The sequence below is a fragment of the Ailuropoda melanoleuca genome, chromosome 9, assembly GCF_002007445.2.
Source record: "Ailuropoda melanoleuca isolate Jingjing chromosome 9, ASM200744v2, whole genome shotgun sequence".
Lineage (NCBI taxonomy): Eukaryota > Metazoa > Chordata > Mammalia > Carnivora > Ursidae > Ailuropoda > Ailuropoda melanoleuca.
This window is the reverse complement of record NC_048226.1, coordinates 66,793,560-66,812,084: the sequence shown is the minus strand read 5'-3', so window position 1 is coordinate 66,812,084 and position 18,525 is coordinate 66,793,560.

Here is an 18,525-nt window from a genome sequence, read left to right as displayed (position 1 = left end):
GACTGCGTTTGGATCAAACGTGCAGACAAGCTCTCGCGTTCTTTGGCCAAGGAGTGGTTAAGTGTCCTAAATGTGCTGATAGAGGGGCGGTGAAGGAATGGCCAAAGAGAAATAGTGAAGAACCCTTAGATTGCAGTCTGATGTGGGACTTAACAGCTGTGGGAATATCAGAAGGGACGTTACAAGACTCCTAGAGAAAAAGTGAGAAGAAATAGCTGATAAAGAATGAATTCAGGAGTTTTAAGAGGCAGTGTTGGTTTTATTAGCCTGAAATGAATGTATAAAATATTACATTCCTTTCCAATACTTGGCAAGCTAACAAAATCGAGAAACCCCCAACACCTAACTCGGAAAAATAATACCCTCGGCTTAAAGGAGTAGCATAGGACTTGCTCCCTGATTTTTTACCAGTAAAGTCTGCAGAAAACAACTACCACTGCGTTTTGAAAATAGACCTTCGTTACGAAATGATTGTTGTGAGTTTGAGCCCCACACCGAATATGGGAATTACTTAAAAAATAAAATAACCACCCAAACTGTTGCATTTAATTGAAAATATGTAATAAGTATTCCTAAATTTTTAAAGCTCCTTACTGGAATTCAAGTTACGATTTCTTGAAAGAGTGTTAGAAAATGCAATAGAAAAGAGACATAAGTGAGGATGCCAAGGTATTTAGATTTATGTTAATGAAAATAAGTTTCAAAAGAAAAAAGCAGCTAATGGCTAATTCAGAGCAACTGTCCCCTCACAAAAAGCCTTGATGAATAACCCAAATAATCTAGGTCTTATTAAAACCCAATGAATTAGCCAAGTAAACCAAGAATTTCTTAGTTACCTATTTCACTTGGAAAGCAAACAGGTTGAAGCCATGACTCCGAAATCTTTTTTTTTTTTTAAGATTTTATTTATTTATTTGACAGAGATAGAGACAGCCAGCGAGAGAGGGAACACAAGCAGGGGGAGTGGGAGAGGAAGAAGCAGGCTCATAGCAGAGGAGCCTGATGTGGGGCTCGAACCCATAATGCCGGGATCACGCCCTGAGCCAAAGGCAGACGCTTAACCGCTGTGCCACCCAGGCGCCCCTCCGAAATCTTAACATAGAAAAATGATTCCACTAATTGTATGAAAGCCCTACCATTCTAGAACTACAAGTCTTGTTATTCTTCCAGAGAAAAGGGGCCTAGTCCCACATTGTCACCAACACCTGTTTTCTTCTGTTGTTGATTTTAGCCATTCCAACGGGTCTCAATTTAATGTAAAAGAGCAGAGTACTAATATAAATTTAGATTTGTTTTACTATGCCATATAAATGAAATAATCATGGTATATTTTTTGTTCTACTATGCCATTTTTCTCTTGGGGCTAACAAAAATAACTGCCAAATTCCTGCCTTGGGAAAATTATTTGGTCATTGATTTTTTGTTTGGTTTTAAGAATCAAAAGTAGTGGTTTTCAACCTGTGTTCTCTCACACCGTGTTCTGTAAGCAGTCAAAATAATTGTTTTTCTCTGAATTTTTATTTAAATTCCAGTCAGTTAACAGTGTAATGTTAGTTTCAGGTGTAGAATTTAATGATTTATCACTTACATACAACACCCAGTGCTAATCACAACAGGTGCACTCCTAAAACCCATCAGTTATTTAACCCATCCCCCCCACTTCCCACCAGTAACCCTGTTTGTTCTCTATGTTTAGTAGTCTGTTTCTTGATTTGCCTCTCCTGTTCCCCACTATGTTTATTTGTTTTGTTTCTTAAATTCCACATATGAGTGAAATCATGGTGTCTTTTCTCTGACTGACTGATTTCCCTTAGCATAATACTGTCTGTCTCCAACCATGCCATTGCAAATGGCAAGATTTCATTCTTTTTCATGGCTGAGTAATATTCCATTTTATATACATATCACATCTTTTTTACTCATCAGTCCATGGACACTTGGGCTCCTTCCCTAATCTGACTATTGTAGATAATGCTGCTATAAACATCAGGGTGGTTGTATCCCTTTGAATTTGTATTTTTGCATCCTTTGGGTAAATACCTAGTAGTGTGATTGCTGCATGTATTTGATATATTTAAGAGAACTGCACATTTTAAAAGTATACTGGCATTGTTCTCAAGGGATCTATAACTTGGGTACAAAAAAAGACAATGGTGCTAGCTCTGAATTAAGAATTTTAGTATAGACTAGCATGCTTTGTAAGATTCTCTCATGATATTTGCTGAGAATCTCTAACACCTGGATCATAAAGTAGTTCTATTTTTAACTTTTTGAGGAATCTTCATATTGTTTTTCATAGTGGCTGCACCAGTTTGCATTTGCACCAACAGTACACAAGGGGCCCCCTGTCTCCACATCCTCACCAACACCTGCTATTTCTTGTGTTCTTGAATTTAGCCATTCGGACAGGTGTGAGGTGATACCTCACTGTAATTTTGATTTGTATTTCCCTAATGATGAGTGATGTTGAGCATCCTTTCATGTGTCTGTTGGCCATCTGTATGTCTTCTTTGGAAAAAAGTCTGTTCATGTCTTCTGCCCATTTTTTAAATTGGATTATTTGTTTTGGGGGTATTGAGTTTTATAAGTTCTTTATATTTTTTGGATACTAACCATTTATCAGATATGTCGTTTGCAAATATCTTCTCCTATTCCATAGGTTGCCTTGTAGTTTTGTTGATGGTTTCCTTCACTGTGCAGAAACCTTTTATTTTGATGAAGTCTCATAGTTTATTTTTGTTTTTGTTTCCCTTGTCTCAGGAGATATATCTAGTAAGAAGTTGCTTTGGCTGATGTCAAAGAGGTTACCACCTGTGTTCCCCGCTGGGATTTTGATGGTGTCCTGTCTCACATTTAGGTCTTTAATCCGTTTTGAATTTATTTTTGTGTATGGTGTAAGAAAATGGTCCAGTTTCATTCTTTTGCATGTTACTGTCCAGTTTTCCTAACACCATTTATTGAAGAAACTGTCTTTTTTCCATTGGATATTCTTTCCTACTTTGTTGAGGATTGACCATATAGTTGTGGGTTCATTTCTGGGTTTTCTATTCTGTTCCATTGATCTATGTGTCTCTTTTTGTGCCAGTACCACACTGTCTTGATCACTATAGCTTTGAAATACAACCTGAAGTCCAGAATTATGATGCCTCCAGTTTTGTATTTCTTTTTCAAGGTTGCTTTGGCTACTCAGGGTCTTTTGTGGTTCCATACAAATTTTAGGGTTGTTTGTTCTAGCTCTGTGAAAAATGCTGGTGGTATTTTGATAGGGACTCCATTAAATGTGTAGATTGCCTTGGGTAGTATAGACATTTTAACAACTTTTGTTCTTCCAATCCGCTAGTGTGGAATGTCTTTCCATTTCTTTGTGTCATCTTCAATTTCTTTCGTAAGTGTTCTGTAGTTTTCAGAGTATGGATTGTTTACCTCTTTGTTTAGGTTTATTCCTAGGTATCTTATAGTTTTTGGTGCAGTTGTAAATGGGATGGGTTTCTTGATTGCTGTTTCTGCTGGTTCATTATTGGTGTATTGAAATGCAACAGATATCTGTACGTTGATTTTGTATCCTGTGACTACTGAATTCATGTAACAGTGCTAGCAATTTTTTGGTGGAATCTTTAGGGTTTTCTATATATAGTATAATGTCATCTGCACATAGTGAAAGTTTGACTTCTTCCTTGCCAATTTGGATGCCTTTTATTTCTTACTGTTGTCTGATTGCTGAGGCTAGGACTTCCAGTGCTATGTTAAATAACAGTGGTGAGAGTGAACATCTCTGTCTTGTTCCTGACTGTAGAGGAAAAGCTCTCAGTTTTTCCCCATTGAGGATTATATTTGCTCTGAGTTTTTCATAGATGGCCTTTATTATGTTGAGGTTTGTTTCCTCTCTCCCTGCTTTGTTGAGGGTTTTATCATGAACGGATATTGTACTTTGTCAAATGCTTTTCTGCATCTATTGAAAGGGTCATATGGTTTTTATCATTTCTTTTATTAATGTGGTACATCATGTTGATTGATTTGTGAATATTGAACCACCCTTGCAGCCCAGGAATAAATCCCACTTGATCGTGGTGAATGGTTCTTTGAATGTACTATTGGACTGGATTTGCTAGTATTTTGCATCCATGTTCATCAGGGAGATTGGCCTATAGTTCTCTTTTTTAGTGAAGTCTTTGGTTTTAGACTCACGGTAATGCTGGTCTCATAGGATGAATTTGACATTTTCCTTCCATTTCTATTTTTTGGAATAGTTTGAGAAGAATAAGTATTAACTCTTCTTTAAATGTTTGGTAGAATTCCCTTGTGAAGCCATCTGGCCCTGCACTTTTGTTTTTTGGGAGATTTTTGATTACTGATTCAATTTCTTTGCTGGTTATCAGTCTGTTCAAGTTTTCTATTTCTTTCTGTTTCAGTTTTGGTAGTTTATCATGTTTCCTAGGCATTTATTCATTTCTTCCAGGTTGTCCAATTTGTTGGCATATAATTTTTCATAATATTCTCTTGTAATTGTTTCTATTTCTGTGGTGTTATTATTTCTCCCTTCTCATTTGTGTTTTTATTTGGGTCCTTTCTCTTTCCTTTTTAATAAGTCTCCCTAGGGGTTTATTATTTTATTAATTTTTTCAAAGCACCAGCTCCTGGTTTCATTGGTCTGTTCTGGTTTTTTTAGTTTCTATATCATTTATTTCTGCTCTAATCTTTATTATTTCCCTTCTTCTTCCGGCTTTAGGCTTCATTTGTTCTTTTTCTGGCTTCTTTAGGTGTAAGGTTAGGTTGTTTATTTGAGATTTTTCTTGCTTCTTGAAGTAGGCCTGTACTGCTATATACTTCCCTCTTAGGACCACTTTTGCTGCATCCCAAAAGTTTTTGGACCATTGTGTTTTCATTTTCATTTTATTTTTTAATTTCTCCTTTGATTTCCTAGTTGACCTATTCATTGTTTAGTAGCATGCTGTTTAACTTCCATGTAGTTGTGGTCTTTCCAAATTTTTTCTTGAGGTTGACTTCAAGTTTCATAGCATTGTGGTCAGAAAATATGCATGGTGTGATTTCAATCTTTTTGTACTTGTTGAGGCCTGATTTGTGACCTAGTGTGTGATCTATTCTGGAGAATGCCCCATGTGCACTTGAAAAGAATGTGTTTTCTGTTGCTTTAGAATGAAATGTTCTGAATATATCTGTTAAGTCCACTGGTCCAGTGTCTCATTCAAAGCCCTTGTTTCCTTTTTGATCTTCTGCTTAATGATCTGTCCATTGATGTAACTAGGGTGTTAACTTCCCCTACTATTATTATATTATTATTGATGAGTTTCTTTATATTTGTTATTAATTGTTTTATATATTTGGGTGCTCCCATGTTGGGGGCATAAATATTTATAATTGTTAGATCTTCTTGTTGGATAGACCCCTTTATTATGACATAGTGTCCTTTTTTATCTCATTACCATCTTTGGTTTAAAATCTAGTTTGTCTGCTATAACTAGGGCTACTACCTTTCTTTTGACTTTCATTTGCATGATAAATGTTTTTCCATCCCCTCACTTTCAATCCGTAGTTGTCCTTAGGCCTAAAATGAGTCTCTGTAGGCAACATATAAATGGGTCTTTTTTTTTTTTAATCCATTGTGACACCTTATGTCTTTGCTTACCTTCCTGGAGCAGCACAGTGCACTTAGGGCTATATCCCAGCCAAGCCTGCTGACTTTTAAAACTCCAAACTTCCAGGAAAAGGAAGGGAAAAATGAAGGGGAAATCAGAGGGGGAGATGAACCATGAGAGACTATGGACTCCAGGAAACAAACTGAGGGTTTCAGAGGGGAGGGAGGTGGGGTGATGGGTTAGCCCAGTGATGGGTATTAAGGAGGGCATGTATCGTAAGGAGCGCTGGGTGTTATATGCAAACAATGAATCATGGAACACTACATCAAAAACTAATGTACTGTATGGTTACTAACATAACATAATAAAAATAAAAAGTAAAATAAAAAATACTCCAGATTTTGGGTATCTGGTATGATGGGGGCCTGCACTGGTCTTCTGGGGGAGTGTCTCCCTGCACTTGGACAGATGCAGGTTTGACTGAGAAGGGCAGTCGCCCCAAAGCACAGGGGGTGGGATTTAGAGCAAAGAAGGCTAAACAGCCAGTGTCTGGATTAGCCACCCTCAGCAGTTGTCTCTGCATCTATGCTCAGGGGCAGGAGAGGGAAATGGTGCCTGCAGACTCTTGTCCCTGGTGAGGCATCTCTGTGAATGCCACCTCTCACAGATGCGCTTTGTGAAGAGTGAACAGTTCTCTCTGTGTGCCTTAGGCGATCCTCAAATCACGGATTGTTTGCCTGCCTTCTCCAGGAGTAAGGCAGCTGCCTCAGGGCTCCATCCCAGCTAAGCCCACTGACCTTCTAAACTCCAATCTTTGGGGGCGCCTGGGTGGCACAGTGGTTAAGCGTCTGCCTTCGGCTCAGGGCGTGACCCCGGCGTTATGGGATCGAGCCCCACATCAGGCTCTTCTGCTATGAGCCTGCTTCTTCCTTTCCCACTCCCCCTGCTTGTGTTCCCTCTCTCGCTGGCTGTCTCTATCTCTGTTGAATAAAAAAATAAAATCTTTAAAAAAAAAAAAAAAAAAAAACCTCCAATCTTTGAGCCCCCGCTGGTTGCAAACACAAAAATCACCGTTGTCCCAGCCAGTGGCTTTGGGGAAGTGTTCTTGTGCATATCCCTGTGTGCTCTACTCTCTCTGGCATTCTCTGCAACTAGGGCTCCCTCCTCTCCACAGCACCTGCAATCTGTTTCTTCCCCAAACCACATCTCAGCACTTCCTACCTTCTTGATGTGGCCTCTTCTCTCCCTTTAGTTGTGCAGTTTCTTCTGTCAGTCCTCAGGTCAATTTCTTAGGTATTCAGAATGATTTGATAGTTAGCTAGTTGTGTTCAAGGGATGAGACAAACCTAGGGCCCTTCTACACTATCATCTTAGATCCTCCTCAAAATAAATTTAGTTACTTTTCCTAACATGTTTCATTCATTGCTCATGGTTTTCTTTCAATGTCAAATGAACAGCCTTTCCCAAATCTCCAATTATGTCTTTATTGTAAGATTTTTTTCCCCAAGAAAATAATTTTTAAAATTTTCTCAAGAAGGCTTTGAGACAGGTTGGTTATATAGGCAATACTTCTCCAGAGTCATGTGATATTTTTGCTTGTCTTAATAAACTCTTTTTAGAGCAGTTGTAGGTTCACAGAAAAATTGAACTAAATGTACAGAATTCCCATATATTCCCTGTTCCTTCACACACACAACTGTCCTGACTATGGACTCCCCCCTCATAGTGGTACATTTATTACAGTCAATGAACCTACATTGACATATCATCCAAACTCCATAATTTACAGTAGGGTTCACTCTTGCTCTTATACATTCTATGGATTTTGACAAATGTATAATGACATGTATCCACAATACACAGAATAGTGTCACTGCCCTAAATATCTTCTATGCCTGTTCATCTCTCCCTCCCCCAACCTCTGGCAACCACTGAACTTTTTACAGTCTCTGTAGTTTTGCCTTTTCCAGAATGCCATATAGTTGGAATCACATTATGTGAGCCTTTTCAGTTTGGCTTCTTTCACTTAGTAATATGCTCTCACATTTCCACATGTCTTTTCATGGCTTGATAGCTCTTTTCAGCACAGAGCAATAATACTCCATTGTAATGATGTATCACAGTTTATCCATTTACCTTTTGAAGGGCACCTTGGTTGCTTCCAAGTTTGGGCAATTATGAATAAAGCTGCTATAAACATTCATGTGTGGACATTTTTGTGTGGATAAGTTCTCAGCTCCTTTGGATAAATGCTAACAAGCCCCATTGCTGAATCACATGGTAAGAGTATGTTTAGTTTTGTAAGAAACTGCCAAACTATCCTCCAAAGTATACCATTTTGCATTCCTACCAACAATAAAGGAGAGTTCCTGTTGCTCCACATCCTTGCCAGCATTTTGTGTTGTCAGTGTTCCAGATTGTGGCCATTCTAACAGATGTATAGTGGTATCTTATTGTTTTAATTTGCAATTCCCTAATGACATATAACATCCTTTCATATGCTTATGTGCCATCTGTGTATCTTCTTTGGTGAGTTGTCCATTTGTGGTTTTGTCCATTTTTTAATCAGGTTGTTTGTTTTCTTGTTGAGTATTGAGTTCTTTGAACATTTTGTATAAAAGTCTTTCATCATCTGATATTTTCTCCTAGTCTGTGGTTTGTCTCCACATTCTCTTGAGCTTTTCTTTTGCAGAGCAGTTTTTAATTTTAATGAATTCTAGCTTGTCAGTTGTTTTTTCATGAATCATGTCTTTGTGTTGTATCTAAAAGTCTTCACCATAACCAACGTCACCTAGGTTTTTTTCTGTTATCTTCTAGGGGTTTTATTATTTTGTGTTTTACATTTGGGTTTTGAATCCAATTTGGTTTAATTTTTGTGACTGGTATAAGGCCTGTGTCTAGATTTATTTTTTGCATGTGGATGTCCAGTTGCTTCAGCACCATTTGTTGAAAAGATTATCTTTGCTCCATAGTATTGCCTTGGCTCCTTTTTCAAAAATCAGTTGACTATGTTTAAGTGCATCTATTTCTCCTTACAATTCTATTAGGTTTGTCTCACGTAGTTTGACACTGTTTTTAGGTACATACACATTAAGATTTGTTGTCTCCTTGGAGAACTGACTCTTTATCATTATGTAGTGCCCTTTTTCATCCCTGATTACTTTGTCTTTGAAGTCTTGAAATTAATATAGCTGTCCCTGCTTTCTTTTGATCAATGTTAGCATGGCATGTTTTTCTCTATCCATATACTTTTAATCTATATCTCTTTCCATATACTTTTAATCTATTTAAAATTGGTTTCTTGTTGTCAACATATACTTGTTTTTTGATCCACTGTAGAGGGGTCTGGAGTTGGGTATTCCTTTCCCCTACAGGAAAGGCTAGAGGGAGCTGGAGTTGTGTATTTCCCATTGCCTCAGTAGGTTAAGTTCTGATAAAACCCCAGTGGTTTAGGTTCTGGTAAATAGGAAACTATAATCATTTCTCCTTAGGGTAGGCCTTGTTAAGAAGAACAAAATGCTCTAGTGTATTTCAAAATGACTTCTTTTGTTCTCCTCTGCTACAGACACAGGGGAATTTTTCTCTGATCTTCACTATAAGAACCTGAAAGAGCTCTTTGAGATAAATCTCACAAAAATGTGGGGACCTCCATATGACTGGGTCCCCCTGAGGTTTTTAACTCTCAGACTTGTCCACACTGAGTCTTCAGCCATTTGTCAATAGCAATTTAGGTTTTCCTATGCTAACACTGTATGCCTAGGATGTTTCTGCTCATAGGTTTCTGCTGCAGTAAGTTCCAATTCTCTCTATTCATCTGTTTCTCCAGTTTGGGGAGCAGTGGTTTGCCCTGTGACCTCACTTCTTTGACATATCTAAGAAAAGTTAGTGATATTTCAGTTTTTTTCTGCTCTTTACTTGTTAAAATGGAATGGCAACTTCTAAGCTGCTTTTATTTTTATTTTTTCTATTATTTTTTTAAAGATTTTATTTATTTGAGTGAAAGAAGGCACACACATGAGTGGGGTAAAGGGCAGAAGGAGAAGGAGACTCCCTGCAGAGCAGGGAGCCCGACATGGAGCTCCATCCCAGGACCCTGGGATCATGACCTGAGCCAAAGGCAGACACTTAACTGACTGAGCCACATGGGTGCCCCTATTTTATTATTATTTTTCTATTATGTGTAGCATATTATGAGATCTTCAAGTACAGGGACTTGTATTCCTAGCACTTTGCATATTCTGTGGTAGTTAGTTGGATGTGGCAGTGATTGACTTTAACAATTGTTCAGTAAATCTATTTTCTTTTTCCTCCTGTGCACATGGTAAGATGATGATTCAGACTCTCTTGCAGTCAAGTGTTGTGAAATAATTGAGTTTCTAATCACCTGAAGGTGGATAGAAGTGATGAAGGTATAGGCGTGGCTCATAAAAGCCTTCCACGCAACATCCTTACTCTTTCCCCCACCAAGCTAGATAAATAGAATGCGACACAGGGCTCCCAAGGTCCACAGAGATGCCGAGACAAAAAAAATAGCAGACCAAGTCTGTGAATCATTGCCTAGCGGAACACAAAGTGCTGATGAGTAGCATCCATTAGGATTTTGCATGATTGAGAAATAAACTACTGTTTATATCACTAAGATTTGGGGGTTTATCTGTTACAGCAGGAAGTGTTAAGTAACACAAAAGTTAAAAAATAACAGACATGAGATTAACTTAATCTACTCAATTTTGTTACTTCAGGAAAATTAAAATTGTAACTTGATTTACTCATGAAATTGTCATTGTATAAATTTTAAAATATACTTACCTAGACAATCACTGACTTACTGAATACTCTTTACATGTTATACCTTGTTCCTTTTATAACAAAGGTATGGCAAGATGAGGAAGCTCAGACACAGAAAGCTTAAGTGAACTACCTATGGTCACAGCCAGTCAACCCAACTCTTATGACTTCAAGTCTCCATTACTTCCTTTTTGAGAAGGAAAGAAACAGAAAAGAAAAAAACATTAATTACTATAATAATAATAATGACATTTTCTGGGTTGAGAGTAACTACATATTAAGTAGTTGCAGAAGGCACTTCTGACAAGCTTTAGCTTCCTAAAGAGTTATAGCACATAAAGATTTTTAATGTAGCCTCAGAGTGAACCGTAAACAAGCATCTGTCCAAGTCATGTAGGTGTTATCCCCCTTGAAAGCTGGGCACAGAATAGTTCGTAAGAAGTCCAATTGGTAGGAAATCAATAGTAATGGTTGCTTCAAATTATTTAAATATATTAGTTTGGTATTCTGAATTTACTCAGAACTCAAAAACATTTTTTGAATGCCTACTATGTGGCATACGCCATGCTAGGCACTAAGGCATGCCTGCATGGTAGGATCTCAGTTTCATTGGTATCACAGAGATAAATGACTAATATATAATTAAGTGAAATATGTACAAAGTGCTGTGGGATGTGGAAAAAATAATTTAGAACTATATGAGAAAATCAGTCAAGGCTTAAGAGAGGAGTTATCAGCTACAGATGACTTTTTCATGTTACTTCCTATTAAAGTAGTATGATACTCATCACACTACTAGTCAGAGGCTAGGAGAACTAGGCAGAGTTCAACTTCTACCTAATCGCAAAACAATATACTGTTTCCTCTGACATAAGCCCGACTTCCTGTTTGTAATTCTCACCGAGATAAAAGGACACTACCACAAGTGAACTAACCTAATTTAAGACCTGAGGACAGAAACAGTCCTACAAACGTCTACTAGATCAAAATAAACTGGAGGATAGTCAAGTATACCAACAGGACTGAATAAAGAGGCCAGAAATAAAGCTCCTCATTTATGGAATCTTGATCTATGACAGAAGTAGCATTACAAATCAATGGCAAAGTTTTTGCAAATATCAATAATTGCTACTCGAGCAATTACTATCCATATGGAAAAAACTTAAATTAGACTCCTACCTCAGACCTAGCTTGAACTTCAAGTTTTATAGGGCCTGAAACTTATAATTTGGAGATCCCTATTTAAAAAAAAAATAGCAAAATATTTTACTTTTGCAAATTTTATAAAAACATACAACCCATATTGAACAGGTTACTTGGGCTTCTAGGCACTTAGAAAGGCCTTGTGCAAGTAAAAGTCCCTGAAGCTTAAGCTTCATGCATTTCAAGGTGAATCTACCTCTGCTTACAACAAACACAAAAATAAATTTCAGGGCGCCTGGATGGCACAGTACAACTCTTGGTTTTGACTCAGGGGACTCTTAGTTTCAGCTCAGGCCCTGATCTCAGGGTCATGAGATTGAGCCCCACCTCAGGCTCCACAGTCAGTGCAGAGTCTGACTAAGTTTCTCTCTCCCTCTCTCCCTACCCCCCCAAATAAATAAATAAAACTTAAAAAAAATAAATTCCAGATGAATTAAAAGCAAAATGTGAAAAGAATTTTTTTTTAATTTATAAAAACTGTGTAGGAGAAAAATTGTTATTCCTCAGAGAGGAAGGATTTTTTAAAATAAGACAAAAATACATAAAGAGGACAAACTTTTAAAAAGCTTAACAAGTTTTATACATTAAAATTAAATAAGTTTACCAAAGAACATGGTAAAGTAAAATACAAGTCACAGGCTGGATGAAGAAAACTGCAATGTATATTAGTTAAAAAAGATTAGAACACAGGTTTTATAACAAGCTAGAAATTGAGTTAAAAATAATCCAAGAGAAAAATGGGCAATCCATAAAAAAGGAAACCCAAATGTCTAATAATCACAAGAAACCACACTCAACTTCACTAATATTTAGATGGACACAATTTAAAACAACGATGACCTCCTATTTCATACTCATCAAACTAACAACGTTTTCAATGTCTGATGTCAATGATACGTAATGACTGGAATGACTACAATGCTAGTGAAAACTCCACAATGGAGAAAAATTTAGCAATATCCAGGCAGAGTTGAAGATGTATGTACTCTAGCAATTTCACTTGTAAGTATAGAGAAACTCTTGAACAAGTGCACAAGGAAACATGTTTAACAGTATTTTGAAGCATGGCTTGTAGTAATAAAACAGTAGAAACGATTGAAATATCAATAGGAAAAATGGTTAAACTGTGGTATATTCATATAATGAAACAGACAGTAGTTAAAATGAATGAATTAGGGCTATGACTTTCAAATATATTACCTAGAGTTGGAAATATAGTTTACACCATGATCAGTACACATTTATATGCACTGAGAACTCTCACAAAACTATACTCAAACTGAGTCCATGTGATGCATTCTGTTCTATTTCTTCTTTTTTTTCTAAATTAGTTCAGGACCTACTAAATTGATACTGTGAGCTACAAATGGCTTGTAACAGTCTGAAAACACCCTGAACAAAGTCACATATTAATCAACATTAATAAATCTGAAAAATATAACATTGAGAAAAAAATAAGTAGCAAAGTATAACATATCACATATATAGTATACATTTGCTATATACTCAATTGTGTATGTATATATATACACACACACATATATATGGCATTCCTAGAAATGCTATATATTGTGATAGCTACATATAAATTTCAAAATAGTGTTAGATACTTTCATGACAAAAATAACAAATTCAAGATAATTTAAACAGGGGAAAGGGAATACAGAGTACTTCAATTGTATCTTTAATGTTTCATTTCCTCTAAAGTAAGTCAAAATATTAATATTTGATAAAGTTAAGTAGTAGGTATATAGGTATTTTTGTGTTTTTATATATGTACAAAATACTTGATGAAAAATCAATTAGACCAATATTTCTCAACTTTACCTCACACCTTCAAAGAATCATAAATCCCACTTTTTCTAAGAAGCTATTTGTATGTTTATAGACATTTGATTATCTTAATCATTTACAGTAAGTTTTAGAAAAAAGTTTTAGTCACATCTTAGGGGCTATTTTAAGGATCTCCATTTTGCCAGGATAATTAATAGTGACTAGGTGTCATGGGCTGAATGGTGGCCCTGCAAAATGACACGGCAATATTCTAATCCTCAGAACCTATGAATATTACCTCATATGGCAAAAGACTGAAAATTCCCTTATATAGCAAAATACATGATTAAGAATTTTGAGGAGAGTTTCTCCTGGATTTTCCAAGTAGGCCTTAAATCCAGTGAACAGAGTAACACAAAAAATTAAAAATGGAACTACCTTATAATCCAGCTATTCCACTTTGGGGTACTTATCCATAGAAAATTAAAACACCAATTTGAAGGGATAAATACACCCCTATGGTCACTGCAGCATTATTTACAATAGCCAAGATATGAAAGCAACCCAAGTGTCCATTAATAGGTGAATGGATAAAGGAGATAGGGTACATATATACAATGGATATTACTCAAACATAAAAAGAATGAAATCTTGCCTTTTGCAACAACATGGATGAACCTAAAGCATGTTGTGGTAAGTAAAATAAGTCAGGCAAAGACAAATATTATATGATTTCACTTATATGTGGAATCTAAAAAACAAAATGAACAAACAAAACAGAAACATTCATCAATACAGGAAACAAACTGACAGCTACTGTGGGGAGGGGTGAAATAGGTGAAGAGGATTAAGAAGTACAAACTTCCAATTATAAAATAAGTCATGGGGATGTAATGTACAGCATAGGCAATATAGTCAATAATATTGTAGGAAGTTTATATGGCAACAGGTGGCAACCGGACTTATCATGGGGATCATCTCCTAATGTATAAAAATACTGAATCACCATGATATATACCTGAAACTTAATAGGATATTGTCTGTCACTTATAAAAAATTTAAAATTCAATTTTTTTAAAAGATTTTATTTATTTATGTGACAGAGAGACAGCCAGCGAGAGAGGGAACACAGCAGGGGAGTGGGAGAGGAAGAAGCAGGAGCCCGATGTGGGACTCGATCCTGGAATGCTGGGATCACGCCCTGAGCCGAAGGCAGACGCTTAACGACTGCGCCACCCAGGCACCCCTAAAATTCAATTTTTAAAAAGAGGCTAATGGAAAAAAATAGTAGAAAAATAAAGTGCAGTGTTGACTACCCTAAAATTTGCATGGTTTTCAAAGTCTTTGTCTCCATTACCTTATGCAAATACCTGGTTGAACTAAATTTTCTATAAATGGTTCGTAATAATCAAATGAGATCAATTGACTAAAAATCGAAATTTGTAATGGGCCAGCGTTACCTATTCATGTATTGTAAGCATTAAGTCTAAAAATAGTTGTTAGGCCTTGATAATTCCAGAGGCCTTAATTTCTTGAGCTCTTGGTGGAAACTTGGATGAAACTGGCGACAACCTTGGATGAAATTCTGCACATTTATAACTAAAATTCTGAAACTTTGAAGATGAAGTTTTGTTGTGTTTTTTTTTTAATGAGACAAAGGAAAATAACACAGAAAAGGAGGCGATGAGACCATGGAGGCAAAGACTAGAGTGATGGAGCTATGTATCAAGGAATGCCAAGAGCCACCAGAAGCTGGAAGAGGCAGAAATAGAACATTCCCCTACAGCCCCTAGAGGAAGTGAAACCTTGCTGACACCTTGATTACAGCCTTCTGGCCTCCAGAACTACAAGAGAATAAATTTTGTTGTTTTAACCTGCCTGATTTGTAGCAATTTATTACAGCAGCCACAGTAAACTAATACACTAAGTCAGATTGGCCAGGAGATGTCCTTCCTATAACATGAAAATTAACCCTGAGCTAGCAGAAGAATACAAATTAAGATTCTTATCTTGAGTGGTCAAGAGACTAAAGAGAGAAACCCAATGGGACTCTTTTACAGGGAAAGTCTGGATATTTCTCCCTGAGGTCAGGATTTTATGGTAATTAAATCATTGAAACATTTATTTACCTGGGGTAGACCCAATATTTTAGGAAGAAAACAGGCAAAATAGGTTTGTTGGAGTGATTTTATAGGAAATCTGTATCCAGAAACCTGGTTAAGGAGACAAGTCTAAACACTTTTCTTTCCTAAACCGGCAACATCAGAAATATCCTTAAAATCTTTTTCTGCACAAATTTCGTTGGTTGCAGGCATTTTGAAATATGTGCACATATCCTTTAATAGTACCTCTTTAAAAAAGTGGAAACTAATTGCCCTCCCTTTGAATATGGGTTGTATTTAGTGACTCACTTTTGAGAGATACAAGGAGGCCAAAGTGACAATGTGATTTCTGAAATAAGAACATAAAAAGCATTGTGGCTTCTTCCTTGCTCTTTCACTGGGATTACTTGCTCCGGGAGAAGCAAGCTGCCATGACATGAGAACAGTCAAGCTGCACTAGGGAAAAGTCCACATGGCAAGAAACTGAGGCCTCCTGCCAACAGCAAAGAGGGAACTGGAGTTTTCTGTCAGCAGTCAGACTTAACGTGACTGCAGCCCTGGCTTCTTAACTGCAGCCTCATGAGAGAACCTGAGCCAGAACCACCCGGGTGAGCTGCTCCTGAATTCCTAAACCACAGCAGAAATTTTGAGAGAATAAATATTGATTATTTTAATCTGCTAGATTTGGGGGCAATTTCTTACGCAGTAACTAATACACTGATGCACCTTACAAATGAAGTGCCATCTTTGTTAAGGATGTCCTAATATAATGAATGTTCCAATTATCCTTTGGTTTACTAGAAGTTATTAATAAGTAACAATGTAATAAATGATTCATAATATCACTACTGTCACATAGTGAGCTTAAGAATAATATTATTTGTTGAGTATTTAACATGTCCTGTGAATTTTAACAGTAAGAAAACTTAGCCTTTAAAGAACCATGCCTAATAGCTCATAGCTATTAAGAGGAGTAGCCAGTATTGGAATCCATGTCCCTTTGAATGTATATCTCATGCTCTTAACTATTCTTTACTCTGCAAGACCTTCAAAATTTTTAAAACTTCCGTCTCCTTTTAGTCCTTTCATTTCTAGACTATCCCAAGTTCCTTTAATCTTTGCTCTTTCGGTCTTCTTACTATCCTAATCTACTTCCTCTGAATGTACTTAAGTTTGACAATGTTCCATTTAGCACTTCGTCCCAGAATTGAAAATAATAATTTGATATGATCAGTACAAAGTACCATAAGAGTATTAATTCTCATTATCTACAAGATGTACTCATAAGTGAAACCTGAGCTCATTAGCCACATCACACCTTTACCTTGCATTAACACCATGATCAACTAAAATTCGCTTGTCTTCCACATGAACTGTGGCCATACAAAAGCTTCCTACTTTGTCCACATGCAGGCCTTTAATTTGATAAATGTACTGCTAAGAAAATGAAAAGTCAAGCCACAACCTGAAATATTTAAAAAATATATATCCAACAAAGGACTTTTATTCAGAATATATTGAGAACTCACACCCCTCAATCTCAATAATAATAAAAACAAAAACCAATTAAAAAGTGGACAAAGGATTTGAACATGCACTTCACCAAGGAAAATGTATGTATGGCAAATGAGTACATCAAAAGATGCTCAACATTATTTGTCATTAGTAAAATGTAATATGAAACCACAATAAGATACTGTTATACACACTAAAATGGCTAAAATGTAAAAGACTGACCATACGAAGTGTTGGTGAGGACATAGAGCAACTGGAACTTTCATATACTGTTGATAGGAATGTAAAATGATACAATAGTTGGCTATTGTGGGAAAGGCCATTGTTTTTCATTGTTGGAAACCAGTTTGACAGTTTCCTAAAAAGTTAAACATACACCTACCATACAAACCAGCCATTCTACTCCAAGGTATTTACCATAGAGAAATGAAAGAATAAGTCTGCAAAAAGATTTGAAAAACATTCAAACAGGATCATTTGTAATAGCTTAAAAGGTAGAAAAAATCCAAATATTCAACAGATGAATGAATAAATAAGATGTGATATAGACATACAATGGGAATACTGTTTAACAATAAAGTAAGGAACTATTGATACATGAAACAACATGAAAGGAAATAAAAATGATTATGCTGAGTGAAAGGAACCAGATAAAAAGAGCAATAAAATGTTATTCCACTAATATACAATTCTAGAAAACGTTTTGTAACAAAAAGTAGATCAGCGAGCGCAGGCAGACAGGGTTTCAGAGTTCCATTGGATTACAAAGGGCCACATAGAAACTTTTGAGGGTGACAAAAATGCTTCTGTTCTTAATTATGGTGATGAATTCACAGATTTATATATATTTCAAAATTCATTTAATTATTAATTTTGGATATATTCTGTTCATTGTGTATCAACTTATCTAAATCAGTCCATTTTTAAAATAGAAATGAGTCCACAATGCCATAGAACATTATTTATAAGAGCCAAAAAGTGGAAATAATCCAAATGTCCATCAACTGATGGATGGATAAATAAAATATGGTATAACATACAATGGAATACTGTTTAGCAATAAAAGTGATAAGGTACTGACACATGCAAGCAACACGCATGCCCAGAGCTCAGTGCAACTCAGAAAAGACCTGAGTGGACCCTAAAAGCTTCTATCTCTGGCTGATCTTTAGGGTCCACGGGAGCAGGAGTAAAAGCTGAATCAGAATTACAGGTGGCCTGTCCAAGCATTGAAGGATTGCCTCTGCTCAATGCTAATATGCAAAAATAAGGAGAGTATTTTTTTTTTCCCTTTTAAGCTCCAAGTATTTAAGGAAATCTCTGTCAGGTCTCTGGCTGACCACTGAGATAATGTAACAGAGACTTAGGCAATCACACATGAATAAGAAATACAGTCTTTACAAAAATAGTATGGGAAAGTCACTAAAAATATGAATGACTACAGCCCTCAACAAGCAACAACAGCAAACTCTGGGGAGGGGGAAGTGTCTGATTTCCAGAGTTAAAATATTCAAAATGTCCGGGTTTTGACAAAAAATCAGAAGGGATAC